Source organism: Mercenaria mercenaria, chromosome 12 (assembly GCF_021730395.1).
Source record: "Mercenaria mercenaria strain notata chromosome 12, MADL_Memer_1, whole genome shotgun sequence".
NCBI lineage: Eukaryota > Metazoa > Mollusca > Bivalvia > Venerida > Veneridae > Mercenaria > Mercenaria mercenaria.
Genome location: NC_069372.1, coordinates 58,385,185 through 58,391,184, shown reverse-complemented (window position 1 = coordinate 58,391,184; position 6,000 = coordinate 58,385,185). Strand labels below are relative to the sequence as shown.

Sequence of the window (6,000 nt, the reverse complement as noted above, 5' to 3'; positions counted from 1 at the left end):
TTGATTGTACAATATTTTGTTAACTGACGATACATTTATTGTTTGTTATCTTTCTTTTTTTAAATAACTTGTTTTCATTCATGATTTTGTAATGTGGAATGGCATTACTTGTATACGTATTGTTTGTATTTTTGCTTATTCTTAAAGCACTTATTGAACTGTACAAGTGCATGAAAAGAGTGCTATATAAATGTGGTATAATAAATAAATAAATAAATTCTCATGGCGCGGCTCAATTAAAATAATTATTTCAAATTTTACGCATATCTGACTTATTAGTGTTACAGTTTGTAGTTTACGCTTCTTGAAAGGCAGTAATATTTGTTCTGATTATTCAGGTGAAACGTACCAAAATGTATGATCACTTTCGAATGCACATTCATCGAGATTTAATATGTCTAAATTTCATATTTTTCTTATCGATAGGACTCTTCATGCATAATGTAAATATCTCCTTTTGATTTGTATTTACTAAGTATATATTCTTAATTCAGACGGAATGATATATCTGTAGTAGTGTTTAGTTCTTATAAATGGAATGTTAAAGTGGAAAATGACGAAGATATTGCATTTTCTCTATGGTTTTCTATTCGCACCCCAAAACCCACGCCTTATTTTTTCAGTACATCCAACAAATTTGAACTTCCTATTTATTTCCAATAATTGAGGCTATGTTTTCATTCCTAATTTTGCAGTAATTTTATATCTTACGTGAAATGTGCTATCAACACTCTTGAAAATGTCTGTGAGGATGAAAAAACGAGGTTTAAAGAATTAATCAATGAAAGATGGGCGCTTTTTTGCGACAAAGACAAACCATCCGACTGGCTGAAGACAAGTAAGTTTACATTTTTGTTTTTAATGTAGCCTTGCACGTTTGATAAACTGGAAAGTTATTTATCCATAAAACGTAGAATAAAGCCTGGATACTGAGGAAATTAATGTCATCTTACAAAATAAATGACAATCAATCATTAGTTTTATTACAACAACAATAGTAAGTTGTTTGCCACGTTATGTCTTCAAATCAGCTTCAAACATACTAATCTCTTGAGTCACTGATAAACATAACAAAACCAGCAAACATACAAATACATTTTATTTCACCAGATATAGACAATATGTGTTTGCTAACGTATGCAATTTCATTAAAATAAACAATGAAGAAAACTTTGAATTTGCGGAAACACTTCCATATTGAAAAGATGTGTGTGATTCAAAATTTTCAGTTTAGTTAAAACTTGTGCGAACTTAAGATTGTTACTGGCCAATTTTCTAATTATATCCCAAAGCATCAAAATCAAGGTTTGATCAAGTTGTACAATGTAGAAAAACTTTTGTTACAAACATGCATAACTTCCTTAAAGGATAAATTAATTCTTCTTATTATGGAGCCGCAAGAGCATGCCAAGATTCTCGTTTTCCTTCGCGTCGTAAAAACGTTGATAACAGACTGAATTTGTTTAGTTTTACAGAACCAGTACAGCTACAGCAATGATTGTGACCGTGTGTTTGATAATGCGTTCTTTGCTTGTGCACGATGAGTAAAATGGACAGGTGATCCAAATGCAGCTTCACTGACGGATATTTCTGAGGCGTACAGAAAGTAGGTGTTTTATATTCCATTTTATTATATACCTTTATAAATTCTGTAAAAAAATCAGCTCGTATTTCACAATTAAATATGAACAAGCAGAAAAAATCCGTATTGTACCTTTCAAATTCCGTATTGTACCTTCCGTATTGTGTGCTACTGGACTACTTTCATTTATATGCATGACCTGACACAGTTCTATAACTAGCGCACATTAAAAGTTCACTTAGTTCCATTTCAATATCGATAAACATTAATTTTGATATTTCGTTCAATAACAAAACAAACAGAACGATAGGGGGTATAAAATAAAAGGGTAATTTAGCTAGATCTGGGATTTTGTATTCGGCTCCCGAGGATTTTGCAATGTCGGATCGCGCCTCGTGAGATTCGATCTGGCAAAAATCCACCGGAGTCGAATACAGCATCCCAGATCGAGCTACTGTTATAATAACCGTATTATATTTGAAAAATGACCTCAGGAGTTTTTTTTTTAACTGAAATACTGATAAAAAACGGCTTTAAACCCATAGCAAACAAACATCCATAGTTTCTTTTCAATACATGTATCAGGGAAGATGAAGAGCCCTTTTGTTGTGAATCTTTGTAAGACTGAATTCTTTAACTTAAGTACATTCTGTCATTGGTACTTTAATTTTTAGTATAAGTATCAAGTAATGATAGATTTTTAACCCTAAGGGCTTTTAAATGAATGCTAATAATTATCTAATGGTTGTTCATAACCTAGTAAATCTGCTGTATCAAACAGCGAAAACCAGACACACATTAAACTAAATAAATACACATTTAATTTGTACGAAACTAGCGCATATTTTATGAATAAAATGTACGTAAATGCGTATGTAAAACAGACCAGTACAAAAGTATTTATTTAACCATTAAAATGTAAGATCAATTAAAATAAAATGTACACAATTATGTCAGTTAGGAAGAGCTGTAAAAACTTTTTTAATATGACTATTGTGGCGTCTTGAAATAATTTGCGACGTTGTGCATTGCCTTTGACGGTGCCGAGATAAATGCGTACACCTTCATTGAACTTATTTTATAACATGAAGTAGGACATGTGTTTGGTTTAAGATATTAGGTCACTAATAGAGAACCTCCTTTTTGAAGAATATTTAGTTCCTACTATAAACCTACTTTTACTGCAATTCTTAGGGGGGCGTAGGTTCAAGCCCTACTGGGACCATTTTTTTTTCTTTATTTTCCCTTTTTACTAGTAAGTTTTTACTTCTTTCAAGACTTATTATTCATGTTTTGTACAAAAATGGAAAAAGATGAATCTTATAAGCGATTTTCTGGTGTTCAAAGAGAATTTACTACTTAAACAGAAGGGGTAGAGTTACACATCTTTAAAAATATTGAGTTAAGCACGGTGAAAGTTCTCTATTTTGCTTTTACTCTTAGATTATATATTGTGGAAGAAATTTAGGTAGGTTTTACATCTTCCCTAAGGTTATTTTTAAATGGAGTAAGCAAAATTCAAAACAGAAACACATCATTGGACCTTATTTTTTCAATGTTGAAGTATGAATTCTGTCTCATTAGTCATTAAATCCGTTTACTTGTGGCACCATAGAAAAAATAATATTGACATTTCTATTTTGTGTTTTATAATTGTTTACCAATAGTTTGATGTTTCTTCTATTGAAATTATGGTAAAATGAGTTCTCTGCAAACGTTTTGGATAGTGGCTACCACTTTGAAATTTGTCTCTACTTGAGCTTGAGGAGATACCATAAGTTATTCAAAATTTATAAAAAACGGCACGGTAAAAGTTGTTTAAAATTTGCAAAATAGTGCAAAACACGGTTACCTTTCAGAATATACCAAGCGAAGGCCATTTTGTAAACATTACTATTAGTGACCTAATACCTTAAGCGCTACTTCATTGATATTTCACACGCGATGTTTTCACTCATGGTTACATCACGCATGAGCATAAATCTATTCGATGTGTACTCGATGGAAGATATTTGTAACAAACAATTTCTATATATTTGCATATTCAGCATTCGTCTACATTAAATAAGTCACAGCTTCATTATTTATGTATATCTAAACAGCGATTTCCATTCGTCTGTCTGCCAAGTAATTTCGAATTGGATATAATACGTTCTTAGCAGACAATACAACATATAAGCCGCACCATGAGAAAACCAACATGGTGCATTTGCGACCAGCATGGGTCCAGACCAGCCTGCGCAGGATCCATGCTGTTCGCTAACGGTTTCTCTAATTGCAATAGGGTTTGAAAGCGAACAGCATGGATCCTGACCAGACTGTGGGGATGCGCAGGTTGGTCTGGATCCATGCTGGTCGCAAATGCACTATGTCACAAATGCACTATGCTGTTTTTCTCCTGATGTGGCTCAATTATTATTTCGCTCGAATATCCACGTTAGCTAAAGATAAGAATCGTTAACAGACGTACCTGCAATATATTTCTCATTTAAGCGATGTTTCTAATAAATACAGTTTAAAAGTAAGCATTGTACAACCATTTTATTCAAGATATTACTTATCAAAACGGTGGTCTATTTTTTGGAGTTACACCCCTTAGCTGATCCAGTTCTGTACACGTAAATATATATCACAAAGCAGAAAATTGCACAGATCCACGTCAAATAAAAAGCAAACAAACAAACAAAAGAAAAAAAACAACAAAAAACAACAAAACACCTCAAATTTCCCAGTCCGCGTTTCGAACAAATCATATTTATCAAACTTGGAGCAAAGACTGTTCAGGTTCGGTCAAATTGTACGACCAATGTAATATAAGGTTATATTATACAGCGTAGTTGTTAGGAACATTAAATGAACGCACCAGACATACCGTGTCTTGATTGTTATCTAAAAATGTTGTATTTTTACTTTATAGACTTTATTCAGGACAGTTCGAATGTACCTCTAGTGAAATATCAAACCAAATGGATGATATGGCACAATGTAGATCTTCGAGGCAGAATATCTTACTTACTGGCTGGCTTAAATTATCCGCTCTAAGCAGTCTTGCAACTCATATCAACGAAGATGAAGTTGAACAATTGAAAGTAAGTGAATGTATGGTAAAAGCAGATCTTTGTAACATCCCTTAACTCATATATTAATAGGTTATTATACTTGATTAGCGCAAACAATTTATATTGTAAAATAGCAAACCTAAATTAAATGCTTTAATCTAAACCTTTAACGATGTTAGCCCCAAAGAAGGAAGAACGTATTTATTTAGTCTTTTGACGTGTAATGGGTACAGCGCCTTGAATAGTTAAATGTCGGTTTTTAGATCGTTATAAATTGTTTATAGCAATACCTTACCGGGTCAAAATGCAATTTATATTGTTATGATGCTAGAACGAATCTGCTAGTATTGCAATGATCTTGTTAAATAAACATTTCACAAAGCTGAATGATAAAGTTCCAACTTTTTATACTTTCGCCTTTGTCTACAATTATATTTCAGGTGATGTAATACAAGTAAGAAGATGAATAAGTCCATCTTCCATCTTCAGCATTTCTACTGAAGTACCATCATAAACCTTGTTTTGGACAGTCGAATCACTTCACATCAAATTGCCAAATATTTCAGCGATTATATCTGTCATCCATTTAAAGATAATACAGTAAAATAGTGCAATATAACGTCATTGTCTGTTTTTTATTACAAACGCTAAAGTTGCTGTCATACATATTTAGTTAGTGATTTAAAATACTGGTTTTATCTACTGTATCCATGCGTTTAAGAGGTATATATTTTACAATAAGAAAAACTCGTTCCTTTTCAAACATTTTAAGCCAGACAGCCATTTCTGCGTCCATGTAAACACAAACAATATTAATGTCCGTGTTATTACATTATGGACTGCATATTCTTTACCAGCATATTCGCAGGGGAAAACAAATCCTGTTACACTCGGATCCATTCGGAATAGCTGAGACGAAACCCTTTGGCAGTGTATGTTTGCATATGTACAAGAGAGATGTGTACATAAAAATACATAAACACTGTACAGTAACCACAAAACAGTCCTGCTTCATAGGTGTAAGCAAGGAAAAATCACTGAGAACGCCTACGGTAGAGTCTGTTTACCTGATGGGCGAAATTTTTCCAAATTATAAAATTCTTCAAACTTTGAATATTGAGGGACTATACCCTTTAAAAATAGAAACAAAGACATGCAATTAAAGTTGTAGGTCACCAGTACTGAAAATGAGTTATCTACCCTTGGAAACGGCATCGCCCCCCCAACCCCACGTGGACTATCAATGAATCATTTTACCAGCTACTGACATTTGTGCACATGTTTATTCATAATTATACATATTTGTAAAATAATTCTAAATGCCACAGCTGTCAAATAACATAATTTCTGCAATAAATG

At 32.8% G+C, this 6,000-nt stretch overlaps 1 long non-coding RNA gene across 1 annotated transcript; it reads left to right on the top strand.

Moving 5' to 3' along the window:
• Positions 1–669: 669 nt before the first annotated feature.
• LOC123534366 (uncharacterized) lies at positions 670–5,238 on the top strand. Its single transcript, XR_008366517.1, has 4 exons — positions 670–838; positions 1,468–1,606; positions 4,500–4,671; positions 5,082–5,238. It is a non-coding gene; the product is annotated as an uncharacterized LOC123534366 (long non-coding RNA).
• Positions 5,239–6,000: the final 762 nt, after the last annotated feature.